The following is a 22,613-nucleotide window of genomic DNA, read 5'->3' on the forward strand; positions in this document are numbered from 1 at the left end:
ATAGAGAAGAAAAATAATTTCCTTCTTATCCGTTCGAACCCGACCCGAGTTAGAAAATTCAAAAATAAATGCAGAAAAATTTTAAAAATTAAAAAACATTATCCAAGCTTCATTTCGAGACGAAACGGGTCAGGACAGGCCGAAAAATAGAGAATAAAAAAAATTTCCTCCCTATATCTGTTTGAACCCGATCCGAGATAGAAAATTCAAATATAAATGCAAAAAAATTTTAAAAATAAAAAAACGTCGTCCAGGCTTCATTTCAAGACGAAAGGGGTGAAGTCAAGCCGAAAAATAGAGAAGAAAAAAAATTTTCTTCCTATCCGTTCGAACTCGACCCGAGTTAGAAAATTCAAAAATAAATGAAAAAAAAATTTAAAAAATTAAAAGACATCACCCAGGCTTCATTTCAAGACGAAACAGGTCGGGACAGGCCGAAAAATAGAGAATAAAAAAAATTTCCTCCCAGTCCGTTCGAACCCGACCCGAGTTAGAAAATTCAAATATAAATGCAAAAAAATTTTAAAAATTAAAAAACAACATCCAGGCTTCATTTAAAGATGAAACGGGCTAAGACAGGCCGAAAAATAGAGAAGAAAAATAATTTCCTTCTTATCCGTTCGAACCCGACCCGAGTTAGAAAATTCAAAAATAAATGCTGAAAAATTTTAAAAATTAAAAAACATTATCCAGGCATCATTTCGAGACGAAACGGGTCAGGCCAGGCCGAAAAATAGAGAATAAAAAAAATTTCCTCCCAGTCCGTTCGAACCCGACCCGAGATAGAAAATTCAAATATAAATGCAAAAACATTTTAAAAATTAAAAAACATCGTCCAGGCTTCATTTCAAGACGAAACGGGCTAGGACAGGCCGAAAAATAGAGAACAAAAATTATTTCCTTCTATCCGTACGAACCCGACCCGAGTTAGAAAATTCAAAAATAAATGCAGAAAAATTTTAAAAATTAAAAGACATCATCCAGGCTTCATTTTAAGACGAAACGGGTCAGGACAGGCCGAAAAATAGAGAATAAAAAAAATTTCATCCCTATCCGTTTGAACCCGACCCGAGTTAGAAAATTCAAATATAAATGCATAAAAATTTTCAAAATTAAAAAAAAGTCGTCCAGGCTACATTTCAAGACGAAACGAGCTAAGACCGGCCGAAAAATAGAGAACAAAAATAATTTCCTTCTTATCCGTTCGAACCCGCCCCGAGTTAGAAAATTCAAAAAATAAATGCAGAAAAATTTTAAAAATTAAAAAACATCATCCAGGCTTCATTTCAAGACGAAACAGGTCAGAACAGGACTAAAAATAGAGAATAAAAAAAATTTCATCCCTATCCGTTTGAACCCGACCTGAGTTAGAAAATTCAAATATAAATGCATAAAAATTTTAAAAATTAAAAAAAAGTCGGCCAGGCTACATTTCAAGACGAAACGAGCTAAGACCGGCCGAAAAATAGAGAACAAAAATAATTTCCTTCTTATCCGTTCGACCCCGACCCGAGTTAGAAAATTCAAAAATAAATGCAGAAAAATTTTAAAAATTAAAAAACATTATCCAGGCTTCATTTCAAGACGAAACGGGTCAGGACAGGCCGAAAAATAGAGAATAAAATAAATTTCCTCCCCATCCGTTTGAACCTGACCCGAGATAGAAAATTCAATTGTAAATGTAAAAAATCTTTAAAAATTAAAAAACCTCATCCAGGCTTCATTTAAAGATGAAACGGGCTAAGACAGGCCGAAAAATAGAGAAGAAAAATAATTTCCTTCTTATCCGTTCGAACCCGACCCGAGTTAGAAAATTCAAAAATAAATGCAGAAAAATTTTAAAAATTAAAAAACATTATCCAAGCTTCATTTCGAGACGAAACGGGTCAGGACAGGCCGAAAAATAGAGAATAAAAAAAATTTCCTCCCTATATCTGTTTGAACCCGATCCGAGATAGAAAATTCAAATATAAATGCAAAAAAATTTTAAAAATAAAAAAACGTCGTCCAGGCTTCATTTCAAGACGAAAGGGGTGAAGTCAAGCCGAAAAATAGAGAAGAAAAAAAATTTTCTTCCTATCCGTTCGAACTCGACCCGAGTTAGAAAATTCAAAAATAAATGAAAAAAAAATTTAAAAAATTAAAAGACATCATCCAGGCTTCATTTCAAGACGAAACAGGTCGGGACAGGCCGAAAAATAGAGAATAAAAAAAATTTCCTCCCAGTCCGTTCGAACCCGACCCGAGTTAGAAAATTCAAATATAAATGCAAAAAAATTTTAAAAATTAAAAAACAACATCCAGGCTTCATTTAAAGATGAAACGGGCTAAGACAGGCCGAAAAATAGAGAAGAAAAATAATTTCCTTCTTATCCGTTCGAACCCGACCCGAGTTAGAAAATTCAAAAATAAATGCAGAAAAATTTTAAAAATTAAAAAACATTATCCAGGCATCATTTCGAGACGAAACGGGTCAGGCCAGGCCGAAAAATAGAGAATAAAAAAAATTTCCTCCCAGTCCGTTCGAACCCGACCCGAGATAGAAAATTCAAATATAAATGCAAAAACATTTTAAAAATTAAAAAACATCGTCCAGGCTTCATTTCAAGACGAAACGGGCTAGGACAGGCCGAAAAATAGAGAACAAAAATTATTTCCTTCTATCCGTACGAACCCGACCCGAGTTAGAAAATTCAAAAATAAATGCAGAAAAATTTTAAAAATTAAAAGACATCATCCAGGCTTCATTTTAAGACGAAACGGGTCAGGACAGGCCGAAAAATAGAGAATAAAAAAAATTTCATCCATATCCGTTTGAACCCGACCCGAGTTAAAAAATTCAAATATAAATGCATAAAAATTTTCAAAATTAAAAAAAAGTCGTCCAGGCTACATTTCAAGACGAAACGAGCTAAGACCGTCCGAAAAATAGAGAACAAAAATAATTTCCTTCTTATCCGTTCGAACCCGCCCCGAGTTAGAAAATTCAAAAAATAAATGCAGAAAAATTTTAAAAATTAAAAAACATCATCCAGGCTTCATTTCAAGACGAAACAGGTCAGAACAGGACTAAAAATAGAGAATAAAAAAAATTTCATCCCTATCCGTTTGAACCCGACCTGAGTTAGAAAATTCAAATATAAATGCATAAAAATTTTAAAAATTAAAAAAAAGTCGTCCAGGCTACATTTCAAGACGAAACGAGCTAAGACCAGCCGAAAAATAGAGAACAAAAATAATTTCCTTCTTATCCGTTCGAACCCGACCCGAGTTAGAAAATTCAAAAATAAATGCAGAAAAATTTTAAAAATTAAAAAACATCATCCAGGCTTCATTTCAAGACGAAACGGGTCAGGACAGGCCGAAAAATAGAGAATAAAATAAATTTCCTCCCCATCCGTTTGAACCTGACCCGAGATAGAAAATTCAATTGTAAATGTAAAAAATCTTTAAAAATTAAAAAACCTCATCCAGGCTTCATTTAAAGATGAAACGGGCTAAGACAGGCCGAAAAATAGAGAAGAAAAATAATTTCCTTCTTATCCGTTCGAACCCGACCCAAGTTAGAAAATTCAAAAATAAATGCAGAAAAATTTTAAAAATTAAAAAACATTATCCAGGCTTCATTTCGAGACGAAACGGGTCAGGACAGGCCGAAAAATAGAGAATAAAAAAAATTTCCTCCCTATATCTGTTTGAACCCGACCCGAGATAGAAAATTCAAATATAAATGCAAAAAAATTTTAAAAATAAAAAAACGTCGTCCAGGCTTCATTTCAAGACGAAAGGTGTGAAGTCAAGCCGAAAAATAGAGAAGAAAAAAAATTTTCTTCCTATCCGTTCGAACCCGACCCGAGTTAGAAAATTCAAAAATAAATGAAAAAAAATTTTAAAAATTAAAAGACATCATCCAGGCTTCATTTCAAGACGAAACAGGTCGGGACAGGCCGAAAAATAGAGAATAAAAACAATTTCCTCCCAGTCCGTTCGAACCCGACCCGAGTTAGAAAATTCAAATATAAATGCAAAAAAATTTTAAAAATTAAAAAACAACATCCAGGCTTCATTTAAAGATGAAACGGGCTAAGACAGGCCGAAAAATAGAGAAGAAAAATAATTTCCTTCCTATCCGTTCGAACCCGACCCGAGTTAGAAAATTCAAAAATAAATGCAGAAAAATTTTAAAAATTAAAAAACATTATCCAGGCATCATTTCGAGACGAAACGGGTCAGGCCAGGCCGAAAAATAGAGAATAAAAAAAATTTCCTCCCAGTCCGTTCGAACCCGACCCGAGATAGAAAATTCAAATATAAATGCAAAAACATTTTAAAAATTAAAAAACATCGTCCAGGCTTCATTTCAGGACGAAACGGGCTAGGACAGGCCGAAAAATAGAGAACAAAAATTATTTCCTTCTATCCGTACGAACCCGACCCGAGTTAGAAAATTCAAAAATAAATGCAGAAAAATTTTAAAAATTAAAAGACATCATCCAGGCTTCATTTTAAGACGAAACGGGTCAGGACAGGCCGAAAAATAGAGAATAAAAAAAATTTCATCCCTATCCGTTTGAACCCGACCCGAGTTAGAAAATTCAAATATAAATGCATAAAAATTTTCAAAATTAAAAAAAAGTCGTCCAGGCTACATTTCAAGACGAAACGAGCTAAGACCGGCCGAAAAATAGAGAACAAAAATAATTTCCTTCTTATCCGTTCGAACCCGCCCCGAGTTAGAAAATTCAAAAAATAAATGCAGAAAAATTTTAAAAATTAAAAAACATCATCCAGGCTTCATTTCAAGACGAAACAGGTCAGAACAGGACTAAAAATAGAGAATAAAAAAAATTTCATCCCTATCCGTTTGAACCCGACCCGAGTTAGAAAATTCAAATATAAATGCATAAAAATTTTAAAAATTAAAAAAAAGTCGTCCAGGCTACATTTCAAGACGAAACGAGCTAAGACCGGCCGAAAAATAGAGAACAAAAATAATTTCCTTCTTATCCGTTCGAACCCGACCCGAGTTAGAAAATTCAAAAATAAATGCAGAAAAATTTTAAAAATTAAAAAACATCATCCAGGCTTCATTTCAAGACGAAACGGGTCAGGACAGGCCGAAAAATAGAGAATAAAATAAATTTCCTCCCCATCCGTTTGAACCTGACCCGAGATAGAAAATTCAATTGTAAATGTAAAAAATCTTTAAAAATTAAAAAACCTCATCCAGGCTTCATTTAAAGATGAAAAGGGCTAAGACAGGCCGAAAAATAGAGAAGAAAAATAATTTCCTTCTATCCGTACGAACCCGACCCGAGTTAGAAAATTCAAAAATAAATGCAGAAAAATTTTAAAAATTAAAAGACATCATCCAGGCTTCATTTTAAGACGAAACGGGTCAGGACAGGCCGAAAAATAGAGAATAAAAAAAATTTTATCCCTATCCGTTTGAACCCGACCCGAGTTAGAAAATTCAAATATAAATGCATAAAAATTTTCAAAATTAAAAAAAAGTCGTCCAGGCTACATTTCAAGACGAAACGAGCTAAGACCGGCCGAAAAATAGAGAACAAAAATAATTTCCTTCTTATCCGTTCGAACCCGACCCGAGTTAGAAAATTCAAAAATAAATGCAGAAAAATTTTAAAAATTAAAAAACATCATCCAGGCTTCATTTCAAGACGAAACAGGTCAGAACAGGACTAAAAATAGAGAATAAAAAAAATTTCATCCCTATCCGTTTGAACCCGACCTGAGTTAGAAAATTCAAATATAAATGCATAAAAATTTTAAAAATTAAAAAAAAGTCGTCCAGGCTACATTTCAAGACGAAACGAGCTAAGACCGGCCGAAAAATAGAGAACAAAAATAATTTCCTTCTTATCCGTTCGAACCCGACCAGAGTTAGAAAATTCAAAAATAAATGCAGAAAAATTTTAAAAATTAAAAAACATCATCCAGGCTTCATTTCAAGACGAAACGGGTCAGGACAGGCCGAAAAATAGAGAATAAAATAAATTTCCTCCCCATCCGTTTGAACCTGACCCGAGATAGAAAATTCAATTGTAAATGTAAAAAATCTTTAAAAATTAAAAAACCTCATCCAGGCTTCATTTAAAGATGAAACGGGCTAAGACAGGCCGAAAAATAGAGAAGAAAAATAATTTCCTTCTTATCCGTTCGAACCCGACCCGAGTTAGAAAATTCAAAAATAAATGCAGAAAAATTTTAAAAATTAAAAAACATTATCCAGGCTTCATTTCGAGACGAAACGGGTCAGGACAGGCCGAAAAATAGAGAATAAAAAAAATTTCCTCCCTATATCTGTTTGAACCCGATCCGAGATAGAAAATTCAAATATAAATGCAAAAAAATTTTAAAAATAAAAAAACGTCGTCCAGGCTTCATTTCAAGACGAAAGGGGTGAAGTCAAGCCGAAAAATAGAGAAGAAAAAAAATTTTCTTCCTATCCGTTCGAACCCGACCCGAGTTAGAAAATTCAAAAATAAATGAAAAAAAAATTTAAAAAATTAAAAGACATCATCCAGGCTTCATTTCAAGACGAAACAGGTCGGGACAGGCCGAAAAATAGAGAATAAAAAAAATTTCCTCCCAGTCCGTTCGAACCCGACCCGAGTTAGGAAATTCAAATATAAATGCAAAAAAATTTTAAAAATTAAAAAACAACATCCAGGCTTCATTTAAAGATGAAACGGGCTAAGACAGGCCGAAAAATAGAGAAGAAAAATAATTTCCTTCTTATCCGTTCGAACCCGACCCGAGTTAGAAAATTCAAAAATAAATGCAGAAAAATTTTAAAAATTAAAAAACATTATCCAGGCATCATTTCGAGACGAAACGGGTCAGGCCAGGCCGAAAAATAGAGAATAAAAAAAATTTCCTCCCAGTCCGTTCGAACCCGACCCGAGATAGAAAATTCAAATATAAATGCAAAAAAATTTTAAAAATTAAAAAACATCGTCCAGGCTTCATTTCAAGACGAAACGGGCTAAGACAGGCCGAAAAATAGAGAAGAAAAATAATTTCCTTCTTATCCGTTCGAACCCGACCCGAGTTAGAAAATTCAAAAATAAATGCAGAAAAATTTTAAAAATTAAAAAACATTATCCAGGCATCATTTCGAGACGAAACGGGTCAGGCCAGGCCGAAAAATAGAGAATAAAAAAAATTTCCTCCCAGTCCGTTCGAACCCGACCCGAGATAGAAAATTCAAAAATAAATGAAAAAAAATTTAAAAAATTAAAAGACATCATCCAGGCTTCATTTCAAGACGAAACAGGTCGGGACAGGCCGAAAAATAGAGAATAAAAACAATTTCCTCCCAGTCCGTTCGAACCCGACCCGAGTTAGAAAATTCAAATATAAATGCAAAAAAATTTTAAAAATTAAAAAACAACATCCAGGCTTCATTTAAAGATGAAACGGGCTAAGACAGGCCGCAAAATAGAGAAGAAAAATAATTTCCTTCCTATCCGTTCGAACCCGACCCGAGTTAGAAAATTCAAAAATAAATGCAGAAAAATTTTAAAAATTAAAAAACATTATCCAGGCATCATTTCGAGACGAAACGGGTCAGGCCAGGCCGAAAAATAGAGAATAAAAAAAATTTCCTCCCAGTCCGTTCGAACCCGACCCGAGATAGAAAATTCAAATATAAATGCAAAAACATTTTAAAAATTAAAAAACATCGTCCAGGCTTCATTTCAGGACGAAACGGGCTAGGACAGGCCGAAAAATAGAGAACAAAAATTATTTCCTTCTATCCGTACGAACCCGACCCGAGTTAGAAAATTCAAAAATAAATGCAGAAAAATTTTAAAAATTAAAAGACATCATCCAGGCTTCATTTTTAGACGAAACGGGTCAGGACAGGCCGAAAAATAGAGAATAAAAAAAATTTCATCCCTATCCGTTTGAACCCGACCCGAGTTAGAAAATTCAAATATAAATGCATAAAAATTTTCAAAATTAAAAAAAAGTCATCCAGGCTACATTTCAAGACGAAACGAGCTAAGACCGGCCGAAAAATAGAGAACAAAAATAATTTCCTTCTTATCCGTTCGAACCCGACCCGAGTTAGAAAATTCAAAAATAAATGCAGAAAAATTTTAAAAATTAAAAAACAACATCCAGGCTTCATTTCAAGACGAAACAGGTCAGAACAGGACTAAAAATAGAGAATAAAAAAAATTTCATCCCTATCCGTTTGAACCCGACCCGAGTTAGAAAATTCAAATATAAATGAATAAAAATTTTAAAAATTAAAAAAAAGTCGTCCAGGCTACATTTCAAGACGAAACGAGCTAAGACCGGCCGAAAAATAGAGAACAAAAATAATTTCCTTCTTATCCGTTCGAACCCGACCCGAGTTAGAAAATTCAAAAATAAATGCAGAAAAATTTTAAAAATTTAAAAACATCATCCAGGCTTCATTTCAAGACGAAACGGGTCAGGACAGGCCGAAAAATAGAGAAGAAAATAAATTTCCTCCCCATCCGTTTGAACCTGACCCGAGATAGAAAATTCAATTGTAAAGGTAAAAAATCTTTAAAAATTAAAAAACCTCATCCAGGCTTCATTTAAAGATGAAACGGGCTAAGACAGGCCGAAAAATAGAGAAGAAAAATAATTTCCTTCTTATCCGTTCGAACCCGACCCGAGTTAGAAAATTCAAAAATAAATGCAGAAAAATTTTAAAAATTAAAAAACATTATCCAGGCTTCATTTCGAGACGAAACGGGTCAGGACAGGCCGAAAAATAGAGAATAAAAAAAATTTCCTCCCTATATCTGTTTGAACCCGACCCGAGATAGAAAATTCAAATATAAATGCAAAAAAATTTTAAAAATAAAAAAACGTCGTCCAGGCTTCATTTCAAGACGAAAGGGGTGAAGTCAAGCCGAAAAATAGAGAAGAAAAAAAAATTTCTTCCTATCCGTTCGAACCCGACCCGAGTTAGAAAATTCAAAAATAAATGAAAAAAAAATTTTAAAAATTAAAAGACATCATCCAGGCTTCATTTCAAGACGAAACAGGTCGGGACAGGCCGAAAAATAGAGAATAAAAAAAATTTCCTCCCAGTCCGTTCGAACCCGACCCGAGTTAGAAAATTCAAATATAAATGCAAAAAAATTTTAAAAATTAAAAAACAACTTCCAGGCTTCATTTAAAGATGAAACGGGCTAAGACAGGCCGAAAAATAGAGAAGAAAAATAATTTCCTTCTTATCCGTTCGAACCCGACCCGAGCTAGAAAATTCAAAAATAAATGCAGAAAAATTTTAAAAATTAAAAAACATTATCCAGGCAACATTTCGAGACGAAACGGGTCAGGACAGGCCGAAAAATAGAGAATAAAAAAAATTTCCTCCCAGTCTGTTCGAACCCGACCCGAGATAGAAAATTCAAATATAAATGCAAAAAAATTTTAAAAATTAAAAAACATCGTCCAGGCTTCATTTCAGGACGAAACGGGCTAGGACAGGCCGAAAAATAGAGAACAAAAATTATTTCCTTCTATCCGTACGAACCCGACCCGAGTTAGAAAATTCAAAAATAAATGCAGAAAAATTTTAAAAATTAAAAGACATCATCCAGGCTTCATTTTAAGACGAAACGGGTCAGGACAGGCCGAAAAATAGAGAATAAAAAAAATTTCATCCCTATCCGTTTGAACCCGACCCGAGTTAGAAAATTCAAATATAAATGCATAAAAATTTTCAAAATTAAAAAAAAGTCGTCCAGGCTACATTTCAAGACGAAACGAGCTAAGACCGGCCGAAAAATAGAGAACAAAAATAATTTCCTTCTTATCCGTTCGAACCCGACCCGAGTTAGAAAATTCAAAAAATAAATGCAAAAAAATTTTAAAAATTAAAAAACATCATCCAGGCTTCATTTCAAGACGAAACAGGTCAGAACAGGACTAAAAATAGAGAATAAAAAAAATTTCATCCCTATCCGTTTGAACCCGACCCGAGTTAGAAAATTCAAATATAAATGCATAAAAATTTTAAAAATTAAAAGAAAGTCGTCCAGGCTACATTTCAAGACGAAACGAGCTAAGACCGGCCGAAAAATAGAGAACAAAAATAATTTCCTTCTTATCCGTTCGAACCCGACCCGAGTTAGAAAATTCAAAAATAAATGCAGAAAAATTTTAAAAATTACAAAACATCATCCAGGCTTCATTTCAAGACGAAACGGGTCAGGACAGGCCGAAAAATAGAGAATAAAATAAATTTCCTCCCTCTTCGTTTGAACCCGACCCGAGTTAGAAAATTCAAAAATAAATGCAGAAAAATTTTAAAAATTAAAAAACATCGTCCAAGCTTCATTTCACGGCAAAACGAGCCAAGATAGGCCGAAAAATAGAGAGCAAAAATAATTTTCTTCCTATCTGTTCGAACCCGACCCGAGTTAGAAAATTCAAAAATAAATGCAAAAAAATTCTAAAAATTAAAAGATATCATCCAGGCTTCATTTCAAGATGAAACGGGTCAGGACAGGCTGAAAAACAGGGAATAAAAAAAATTTCCACCCTGTCCGTTCCAACCCGGCCCGAGTAAGAAAATTCAAAAATAAATGCAGAAAAATTTTAAAAATTAAAAAACATCATCCAGGCTTCATTTCAAGACGAAACTGGTCAGGACAGGCCGAAAAATAGGGAATAGAAAAACTTTCCTCCCTGTCCGTTCGAACCCGACCCGAGTTAGAAAATTCAAATATAAATGCAAAAAAATTTTAAAAATTAAAAAACATTATCCAGGCTTCATTTCACGACGAAACGGGCCAAATCAGGCCGAAAAATGGAGAAGGAAAACAATTTCCTTCCTATCCGTTTGCACCCGACCCGAGTTAGAAATTTCAAAAATATATGGAAAAAATTCTAAAAATTAAAAAACATCATCCAAGTTTCATTTCGAGACGAAACGGGTGAAGTCAAGCCGAAAAATGGAGAAGAAAAAAAATTTTCTTCGTATCCGTTCGAACCCAACCCGAGTTAGAAAATTCAAAAATAAATGAAAAAAAAATTTAAAAATTAAAAGACGTCATCCAGGCTTCATTTCAAGACGAAACGGGTCAGGACAGACCGAAAAATAGAGAATAAAAAAAATTTCCTCCCTATCCATTTGAACCCGACCCGAGTTAGAAAATTCAAATATAAATGCAAAAAAATTTTAAAAATTAAAAAACACCGTCTAGGCTTCATTTCACCACGAAACGGGCCAAGACAGGCCCAAAAATAGAGAAAAAAAAAATTTTCTTCCTATCTGTTCGAACCCGACCTGAGTTAGAATATTCAAATATAGATGCAAAAAAATTTTAAAAATTAAAAAATATCATCCAGACTTCATTTCAAATCTTAAAGGGACAAGACAGGCCGAAAAATAGAGAGCAAAAATAATTTCCTTCCTATCCGTTCGAACCCGACTCGAGTTAGAAAATTCAAGACGAAACGGGTCAGGACAGGCCGGAAAATAGAGAATAAAAAAAATTTCCTCCCTATCCGTTTGAACCCGACCCGAGTTAGAAAATTCAAATATAAATGCAAAAAAATTTTAAAAATTAAAAAAAAGTCGTCCAGGCTTCATTCCAAGACGAAACGGGCTAAGACCGGCCGAAAAATAGAGAACAAAAATAATTTCCTTCTTATCCGTTCGAACCCGACCCGAGTTAGAAAATTCAAAAATAAATGCAGAAAAATTTTAAAAATTAAAAAACATCATCCAAGCTTCATTTCAAGACGAAACGGGTCAGGACAGGCCGAAAAATAGAGAATAAAAAAAATTTCCTCCCAATCCGTTTGAACTTGACCCGAGATAGAAAATTCAATTGTAAATGTAAAAAAATTTTAAAAATTAAAAAACCTCATCCAGGCTTCATTTAAAGATGAAATGGGCTAAGACAGGCCGAAAAATAGAGAAGAAAAAAAATTTCCTTCTTATCCGTTCGAACCCGACCCGAGTTAGAAAATTCAAAAATAAATGCAGAAAAATTTTAAAAATTAAAAAACATTATCCAGGCTTAATTTCGAGACGAAACGGGTCTGGACAAGCCGAAAAATAGAGAATAAAAAAAATTTCCACACTATATCTGTTTGAACCCGACCCGAGATAGAAAATTCAAATATAAATGCAAAAAAATTTTAAAAATAAAAAAACATCGTCCAGGCTTCATTTCAAGACGAAAGGGGTGAAGTCAAGCCGAAAAATAGAGAAGAAAAAAAATTTTCTTCCTATCCGTTCGAACCCGACCCGAGTTAGAAAATTCAAAAATAAATGAAAAAAAAATTTTTAAAATTAAAAGACATCATCCAGGCTTCATTTCAAGACGAAACAGGTCAGGACAGGCCGAAAAATAAAGAATAAAAAAAATTTCCTCCCAGTCCGTTCGAACCCGACCCGAGATAGAAAATTCAAATATAAATGCAAAAAAATTTTAAAAATTAAAAAACATCATCCAGGCTTCATTTAAAGATGAAACGGGCTAAGACAGGCCGAAAAATAGAGAAGAAAAATAATTTCCTTCTTATCCGTTCGAACCCGACCCGAGTTAGAAAATTCAAAAATAAATGCAGAAAAATTTTAAAAATTAAAAAACATCATCCAGGCTTTATTTCAAGACGAAACAGGTCAAAACAGGCCTAATAATAGAGAATAAAAAAAATTTCATCCCTATCCGTTTGAACCCGACCCGAGTTAGAAAATTCAAATATAAATGCATAAAAATTTTAAAAATTAAAAAAAAGTCGTCCAGGCTACATTTCAAGACGAAACGAGCTAAGACCGGCCGAAAAATAAAGAACAAAAATAATTTCCTTCTTATCCGTTCGAACCCGACCCGAGTTAGAAAATTCAAAAATAAATGCAGAAAAATTTTAAAAATTAAAAAACATCATCCAGGCTTCCTTTCAAGACGAAACGGGTCAGGACAGGTCGAAAAATAGATAATAAAAAAAATTTCGTCCCTATCTGTTTGAACTCGACCCGAGATAGAAAATTCAAATATAAAAGCAAAAAAATTTTAAAAATTAAAAAACATCGTCCAGGCTTCATTTCAGGACGAAACGGGCTAGGACAGGCCGAAAAATAGAAGACAAAAATTATTTCCTTCTTATCCGTACGAACCCGACCCGAGTTAGAAAATTCAAAAATAAATGCAAAAAAATTTTAAAAATTAAAAGACATCATCCAGGCTTCATTTTAAGACGAAACGGGTCAGGACAGGCCGAAAAATAGAGAATAAAAAAAATTTCCTCCCCATCCGTTTGAACCCAACCCGAGATAGAAAATTCAAATACAAATGCAAAAAAATTTTAAAAATTAAAAAACATCGTCTAAGCTTCATTTCAAGAAGAAACGGGCTAAGACAGGACGAAAAATAGAGAACAAAAATAATTTCCTTCCTATCCCTTCGAACCCGACCCGAGTTAGAAAATTCAAAAATAAATGCAGAAAAATTTTAAAAATTAAAAAACATCATCCAGGCTTCATTTCAAGACGAAACAGGTCAGAAAAGGCCGAAAAATAGAGAATAAAAAAAATTTCCTCCCTGTCCGTTCGAACCCGACCCGAGTTAGAAAATTCAAATATAAATGCAAAAAAATTTTAAAAATTAAAAAACATCGTCCAGGCTTCATTTCGACACGAAACGAGTGAAGTCAATCCGAAAAATAGAGAAGAAAAAAAATTTTCTTCCTATCCGTTCAAACCCGACCCGAGTTAGAAAATTCAAAAATAAATGCAGAAAAATTTTAAAAATTAAAAAACATCATCCAGGCTTCATTTCAAGATGACACGGGTCAGGACAGGCCGAAAAATAGAGAATAAAAAAAATTTCCCCCCTATCTGTTCGAACCCGACCCGAGTTAGAAAATTCAAATGTAAATGCAAAAAAAATTTCAAAATTAAAAAACATCGTCCGGGCTTCATTTCAAGACAAAACAGGCTAAGACAGGCCGAAAAATAGAGAACAAAAATAATTTCCTTCTTATCCGTTCGAACCCGACCCGAGTTAGAAAATTCAAAAATAAATGCAGAAAAATTTTAAAAATTAAAAAACATCATCCAGGCTTCATTTCAAGACGAAACGGGTCAGGACTGGCCGAAAAATAGAGAATAAAAACAATTTCCTCCCTATCCGCATGAACCCCACCCGAGATACAAAATTCAAATATAAATGCAAAAAAATTTTAAAAATTAAAAAATATCGTCCAGGCTTCATTTCAAGATGAAACGGGCTATGACAACCCGAAAAATAGAGACCAAAAATAATTTCCTTCTTAACCGTTCGAACCCGACCCGAGTTAGAAAATTTAAAAATAAATGGAGAAAAATTTTAAAAATTAAAAAACATTATCCAGGCTTCATTTCGAGACAAAACGGGTCAGGACAGGCCGAAAAATAGAGAATAAAAAAAATTTCCTCCCTATCCGCTTGAACGCCACCCGGGATAGAAAATTCAAATATAAATGCAAGAAAATTTTAAAAATTAAAAAATATCGTCCAGGCTTCATTTCAAGACGAAACGGGCTATAACAAGCCGAAAAATAGAGAAAAATAATAATTTCCTTCTTATCCGTTCGAACCCGACCCGAGATAGAAAATTCAAAAATAAATGCAGAAAAATTTTTAAAATTAAAAAACATCATCCAGGCTTCATTTCAAGATGACACGGGTCAGGCAGGCTGAAAAATAGAGAATAAAAAAAATTTCCACCCTATCCGTTTGAACCCGACCCGAGTTACAAAATTCAAATATAAATGCAAAAAAAATTTTAAAAATTAAAACACATCATCCAAGCTTCATTTCACGGCAAAACGGGCCAAGAGAGGCCGAAAAATTGAGAAAAAAAAAATTTCCTTCCTATCCGTTCGAACCCAACCCGAGTTAGAAAATTCAAAAATAAATGCAAAAAAATTCTAAAAATTAAAAGTCATCATCCAGGCTTCATTTCAAGACGAAACGGGTCAGGACAGGCCGAAAAATAGAGAATAAAAAAAATTTCCTCCCTATCCGTTTGAACCCGACCCGAGATAGAAAATTCAATTGTAAATGCAAAAAAATTTTAAAAATTAAAAAACATCATCCAGGCATCATTTCAAGATGAAACAGGCTAAGACAGGCCGAAAAATAGAGAAGAAAAATAATTTCCTTCTTATCCGTTCGAACCCGACCTGAGTTAGAAAATTGAAAAATAAATGCAGAAAAATTTTAAAAATTAAAAAACATTTTCCAGGCTTCATTTCGAGACGAAACAGGTCAAGACAGGCCGAAAAATAGAGAATAAAAAAAATTTCATCCCTATCCGTTTGAACCCGACCCGAGTTAGAAAATTCAAATATAAATGCATAAAAATTTTAAAAATTAAAAAAAAGTCGTCCAGGCTACATTTCAAGACGAAACGAGCTAAGACCGGACGAAAAATAGAGAACAAAAATAATTTCCTTCTTATCCGTTCGAACCCGACCCGAGTTAGAAAATTCAAAAATAAATGCAGAAAAATTTTAAAAATTAAAAAACATCATCCAGGCTTCATTTCAAGACGAAACGGGTCAGGACAGGCCGAAAAATAGAGAATAAAAAAAATTTCCTCCCTATTCGTTTGAACCCGACCCGAGTTAGAAAATTCAAATATAAATGCAAAAAAAAATTTGAAAATGAAAAAACATCGTCCAAGCTTCATTTCACGGCAAAACGAGCCAAGACAGGCCGAAAAATAGAGAGCAAAAATAATTTTCTTCCTATCTGTTCGAACCCGACCCGAGTTAGAAAATTCAAAAATAAATGCAAAAAAATTCTAAAAATTAAAAGACATCATCCAGGCTTCATTTCAAGATGAAACGGGTCAGGACAGGCTGAAAAATAGAAAAAAAAAAAAATTTCCACCCAGTCCGTTCGAACCCGACCCGAGTTAGAAAATTAAAAAATAAATGAAAAAAAATTTTAAAAATTAAAAGACATCAGCCAGGCTTCATTTCAAGACGAAACCGGTCAGGACAGGCCGAAAAATAGAGAATAAAAAAAATTTCCTCCCTGTCCGTTCGAACCCGACCCGAGTTAGAAAATTCAAATATAAATGCAAAAATTTTTAAAAATAAGAAAACATCGTCCAGGCTTCATTTCAAGACGAAAGGGGTGAAGTCAAGCCGAAAAATAGAGAAGAAAAAAAATTTTCTTCCTATCCGTTCGTACCCGACCCGAGTTAGAAAATTCAAAAATTAATGAAAAAAAATTTTAAAAATTAAAAGACATCATCCAGGCTTCATTTCAAGACGAAACAGGTCAGGAAAGGCCGAAAAATAGAGAATAAAAAAAATTTCCTCCCTGTCCATTCGAACCCGACCCGAGTTAGAAAATTCAAATATAAATGCAAAAAAATTTTAAAAATTAAAAAACATCATCCAGGCTTCATTTAAAGATAAAACGGGCTAAGACAGGCCGAAAAATGGAGAAGAAAAATAATTTCCTTCTTATCCGTTCGAACCCGACCCGAGTTAGAAAATTCAAAAATAAATGCAGAAAAATTTTAAAAATTAAAAAACATCATCCAGGCTACATTTCAAGACGAAACGAGCTAAGACCGGCCGAAAAATAGAGAACAAAAATAATTTCCTTCTTATCCGTTCGAACCCGACCCGAGTTAGAAAATTCAAAAATAAATGCAGAAAAATTTTAAAAATTAAAAAACATCATCCAGGCTTCATTTCAAGACGAAACGGGTCAGGACAGGCCGAAAAATAGAGAATAAAATAAATTTCCTCCCCATCCGTTTGAACCTGACCCGAGATAGAAAATTCAATTGTAAATGTAAAAAATCTTTAAAAATTAAAAAACCTCATCCAGGCTTCATTTAAAGATGAAACGGGCTAAGACAGGCCGAAAAATAGAGAAGAAAAATAATTTCCTTCTTATCCGTTCGAACCCGACCCGAGTTAGAAAATTCAAAAATAAATGCAGAAAAATTTTAAAAATTAAAAAACATTATCCAGGCTTCATTTCGAGACGAAACGGGTCAGGACAGGTCGAAAAATAGAGAATAAAAAAAATTTCCTCCCTATATCTGTTTGAACCCGACCCGAGATAGAAAATTCAAATATAAATGCAAAAAAATTTTAAAAATAAAAAAACGTCGTCCAGGCTTCATTTCAAGACGAAAGGTGTGAAGTCAAGCCGAAAAATAGAGAAGAAAAAAAATTTTCTTCCTATCCGTTCGAACCCGACCCGAGTTAGAAAATTCAAAAATAAATGAAAAAAAATTTTAAAAATTAAAAGACATCATCCAGGCTTCATTTCAAGACGAAACAGGTCGGGACAGGCCGAAAAATAGAGAATAAAAACAATTTCCTCCCAGTCCGTTCGAACCCGACCCGAGTTAGAAAATTCAAATATAAATGCAAAAAAATTTTAAAAATTAAAAAACAACATCCAGGCTTCATTTAAAGATGAAACGGGCTAAGACAGGCCGAAAAATAGAGAAGAAAAATAATTTCCTTCTTATCCGTTCGAACCCGACCCGAGTTAGAAAATTAAAAAACATTATCCAGGCATCATTTCGAGACGAAACGGGTCAGGCCAGGCCGAAAAATAGAGAATAAAAAAAATTTCCTCCCAGTCCGTTCGAACCCGACCCGAGATAGAAAATTCAAATATAAATGCAAAAACATTTTAAAAATTAAAAAACATCGTCCAGGCTTCATTTCAAGACGAAACGGGCTAGGACAGGCCGAAAAATAGAGAACAAAAATTATTTCCTTCTATCCGTACGAACCCGACCCGAGTTAGAAAATTCAAAAATAAATGCAGAAAAATTTTAAAAATTAAAAGACATCATCCAGGCTTCATTTTAAGACGAAACGGGTCAGGACAGGCCGAAAAATAGAGAATAAAAAAAATTTCATCCCTATCCGTTTGAACCCGACCCGAGTTAGAAAATTCAAATATAAATGCATAAAAATTTTCAAAATTAAAAAAAAGTCGTCCAGGCTACATTTCAAGACGAAACGAGCTAAGACCGGCCGAAAAATAGAGAACAAAAATAATTTCCTTCTTATCCGTTCGAACCCGCCCCGAGTTAGAAAATTCAAAAAATAAATGCAGAAAAATTTTAAAAATTAAAAAACATCATCCAGGCTTCATTTCAAGACGAAACAGGTCAGAACAGGACTAAAAATAGAGAATAAAAAAAATTTCATCCCTATCCGTTTGAACCCGACCCGAGTTAGAAAATTCAAATATAAATGCATAAAAATTTTAAAAATTAAAAAAAAGTCGTCCAGGCTACATTTCAAGACGAAACGAGCTAAGACCGGCCGAAAAATAGAGAACAAAAATAATTTCCTTCTTATCCGTTCGAACCCGACCCGAGTTAGAAAATTCAAAAATAAATGCAGAAAAATTTTAAAAATTAAAAAACATCATCCAGGCTTCATTTCAAGACGAAACGGGTCAGGACAGGCCGAAAAATAGAGAATAAAATAAATTTCCTCCCCATCCGTTTGAACCTGACCCGAGATAGAAAATTCAATTGTAAATGTAAAAAATCTTTAAAAATTAAAAAACCTCATCCAGGCTTCATTTAAAGATGAAACGGGCTAAGACAGGCCGAAAAATAGAGAAGAAAAATAATTTCCTTCTATCCGTACGAACCCGACCCGAGTTAGAAAATTCAAAAATAAATGCAGAAAAATTTTAAAAATTAAAAGACATCATCCAGGCTTCATTTTAAGACGAAACGGGTCAGGACAGGCCGAAAAATAGAGAATAAAAAAAATTTTATCCCTATCCGTTTGAACCCGACCCGAGTTAGAAAATTCAAATATAAATGCATAAAAATTTTCAAAATTAAAAAAAAGTCGTCCAGGCTACATTTCAAGACGAAACGAGCTAAGACCGGCCGAAAAATAGAGAACAAAAATAATTTCCTTCTTATCCGTTCGAACCCGACCCGAGTTAGAAAATTCAAAAATAAATGCAGAAAAATTTTAAAAATTAAAAAACATTATCCAGGCTTCATTTCAAGACGAAACGGGTCAGGACAGGCCGAAAAATAGAGAATAAAATAAATTTCCTCCCCATCCGTTTGAACCTGACCCGAGATAGAAAATTCAATTGTAAATGTAAAAAATCTTTAAAAATTAAAAAACCTCATCCAGGCTTCATTTAAAGATGAAACGGGCTAAGACAGGCCGAAAAATAGAGAAGAAAAATAATTTCCTTCTTATCCGTTCGAACCCGACCCGAGTTAGAAAATTCAAAAATAAATGCAGAAAAATTTTAAAAATTAAAAAACATTATCCAAGCTTCATTTCGAGACGAAACGGGTCAGGACAGGCCGAAAAATAGAGAATAAAAAAAATTTCCTCCCTATATCTGTTTGAACCCGATCCGAGATAGAAAATTCAAATATAAATGCAAAAAAATTTTAAAAATAAAAAAACGTCGTCCAGGCTTCATTTCAAGACGAAAGGGGTGAAGTCAAGCCGAAAAATAGAGAAGAAAAAAAATTTTCTTCCTATCCGTTCGAACTCGACCCGAGTTAGAAAATTCAAAAATAAATGAAAAAAAAATTTAAAAAATTAAAAGACATCATCCAGGCTTCATTTCAAGACGAAACAGGTCGGGACAGGCCGAAAAATAGAGAATAAAAAAAATTTCCTCCCAGTCCGTTCGAACCCGACCCGAGTTAGAAAATTCAAATATAAATGCAAAAAAATTTTAAAAATTAAAAAACAACATCCAGGCTTCATTTAAAGATGAAACGGGCTAAGACAGGCCGAAAAATAGAGAAGAAAAATAATTTCCTTCTTATCCGTTCGAACCCGACCCGAGTTAGAAAATTCAAAAATAAATGCAGAAAAATTTTAAAAATTAAAAAACATTATCCAGGCATCATTTCGAGACGAAACGGGTCAGGCCAGGCCGAAAAATAGAGAATAAAAAAAATTTCCTCCCAGTCCGTTCGAACCCGACCCGAGATAGAAAATTCAAATATAAATGCAAAAACATTTTAAAAATTAAAAAACATCGTCCAGGCTTCATTTCAAGACGAAACGGGCTAGGACAGGCCGAAAAATAGAGAACAAAAATTATTTCCTTCTATCCGTACGAACCCGACCCGAGTTAGAAAATTCAAAAATAAATGCAGAAAAATTTTAAAAATTAAAAGACATCATCCAGGCTTCATTTTAAGACGAAACGGGTCAGGACAGGCCGAAAAATAGAGAATAAAAAAAATTTCATCCCTATCCGTTTGAACCCGACCCGAGTTAGAAAATTCAAATATAAATGCATAAAAATTTTCAAAATTAAAAAAAAGTCGTCCAGGCTACATTTCAAGACGAAACGAGCTAAGACCGGCCGAAAAATAGAGAACAAAAATAATTTCCTTCTTATCCGTTCGAACCCGCCCCGAGTTAGAAAATTCAAAAAATAAATGCAGAAAAATTTTAAAAATTAAAAAACATCATCCAGGCTTCATTTCAAGACGAAACAGGTCAGAACAGGACTAAAAATAGAGAACAAAAAAAATTTCATCCCTATCCGTTTGAACCCGACCTGAGTTAGAAAATTCAAATATAAATGCATAAAAATTTTAAAAATTAAAAAAAAGTCGGCCAGGCTACATTTCAAGACGAAACGAGCTAAGACCGGCCGAAAAATAGAGAACAAAAATAATTTCCTTCTTATCCGTTCGAACCCGACCCGAGTTAGAAAATTCAAAAATAAATGCAGAAAAATTTTAAAAATTAAAAAACATTATCCAGGCTTCATTTCAAGACGAAACGGGTCAGGACAGGCCGAAAAATAGAGAATAAAATAAATTTCCTCCCCATCCGTTTGAACCTGACCCGAGATAGAAAATTCAATTGTAAATGTAAAAAATCTTTAAAAATTAAAAAACCTCATCCAGGCTTCATTTAAAGATGAAACGGGCTAAGACAGGCCGAAAAATAGAGAAGAAAAATAATTTCCTTCTTATCCGTTCGAACCCGACCCGAGTTAGAAAATTCAAAAATAAATGCAGAAAAATTTTAAAAATTAAAAAACATTATCCAAGCTTCATTTCGAGACGAAACGGGTCAGGACAGGCCGAAAAATAGAGAATAAAAAAAATTTCCTCCCTATATCTGTTTGAACCCGATCCGAGATAGAAAATTCAAATATAAATGCAAAAAAATTTTAAAAATAAAAAAACGTCGTCCAGGCTTCATTTCAAGACGAAAGGGGTGAAGTCAAGCCGAAAAATAGAGAAGAAAAAAAATTTTCTTCCTATCCGTTCGAACTCGACCCGAGTTAGAAAATTCAAAAATAAATGAAAAAAAAATTTAAAAAATTAAAAGACATCATCCAGGCTTCATTTCAAGACGAAACAGGTCGGGACAGGCCGAAAAATAGAGAATAAAAAAAATTTCCTCCCAGTCCGTTCGAACCCGACCCGAGTTAGAAAATTCAAATATAAATGCAAAAAAATTTTAAAAATTAAAAAACAACATCCAGGCTTCATTTAAAGATGAAACGGGCTAAGACAGGCCGAAAAATAGAGAAGAAAAATAATTTCCTTCTTATCCGTTCGAACCCGACCCGAGTTAGAAAATTCAAAAATAAATGCAGAAAAATTTTAAAAATTAAAAAACATTATCCAGGCATCATTTCGAGACGAAACGGGTCAGGCCAGGCCGAAAAATAGAGAATAAAAAAAATTTCCTCCCAGTCCGTTCGAACCCGACCCGAGATAGAAAATTCAAATATAAATGCAAAAACATTTTAAAAATTAAAAAACATCGTCCAGGCTTCATTTCAAGACGAAACGGGCTAGGACAGGCCGAAAAATAGAGAACAAAAATTATTTCCTTCTATCCGTACAAACCCGACCCGAGTTAGAAAATTCAAAAATAAATGCAGAAAAATTTTAAAAATTAAAAGACATCATCCAGGCTTCATTTTAAGACGAAACGGGTCAGGACAGGCCGAAAAATAGAGAATAAAAAAAATTTCATCCCTATCCGTTTGAACCCGACCCGAGTTAGAAAATTCAAATATAAATGCATAAAAATTTTCAAAATTAAAAAAAAGTCGTCCAGGCTACATTTCAAGACGAAACGAGCTAAGACCGGCCGAAAAATAGAGAACAAAAATAATTTCCTTCTTATCCGTTCGAACCCGCCCCGAGTTAGAAAATTCAAAAAATAAATGCAGAAAAATTTTAAAAATTAAAAAACATCATCCAGGCTTCATTTCAAGACGAAACAGGTCAGAACAGGACTAAAAATAGAGAATAAAAAAAATTTCATCCCTATCCGTTTGAACCCGACCTGAGTTAGAAAATTCAAATATAAATGCATAAAAATTTTAAAAATTAAAAAAAAGTCGGCCAGGCTACATTTCAAGACGAAACGAGCTAAGACCGGCCGAAAAATAGAGAACAAAAATAATTTCCTTCTTATCCGTTCGAACCCGACCCGAGTTAGAAAATTCAAAAATAAATGCAGAAAAATTTTAAAAATTAAAAAACATTATCCAGGCTTCATTTCAAGACGAAACGGGTCAGGACAGGCCGAAAAATAGAGAATAAAATAAATTTCCTCCCCAT

The sequence above is a fragment of the Quercus robur genome, chromosome 6 (genome assembly GCF_932294415.1).
Source record: "Quercus robur chromosome 6, dhQueRobu3.1, whole genome shotgun sequence".
In the NCBI taxonomy this organism is placed as follows: Eukaryota; Viridiplantae; Streptophyta; class Magnoliopsida; order Fagales; family Fagaceae; genus Quercus; species Quercus robur.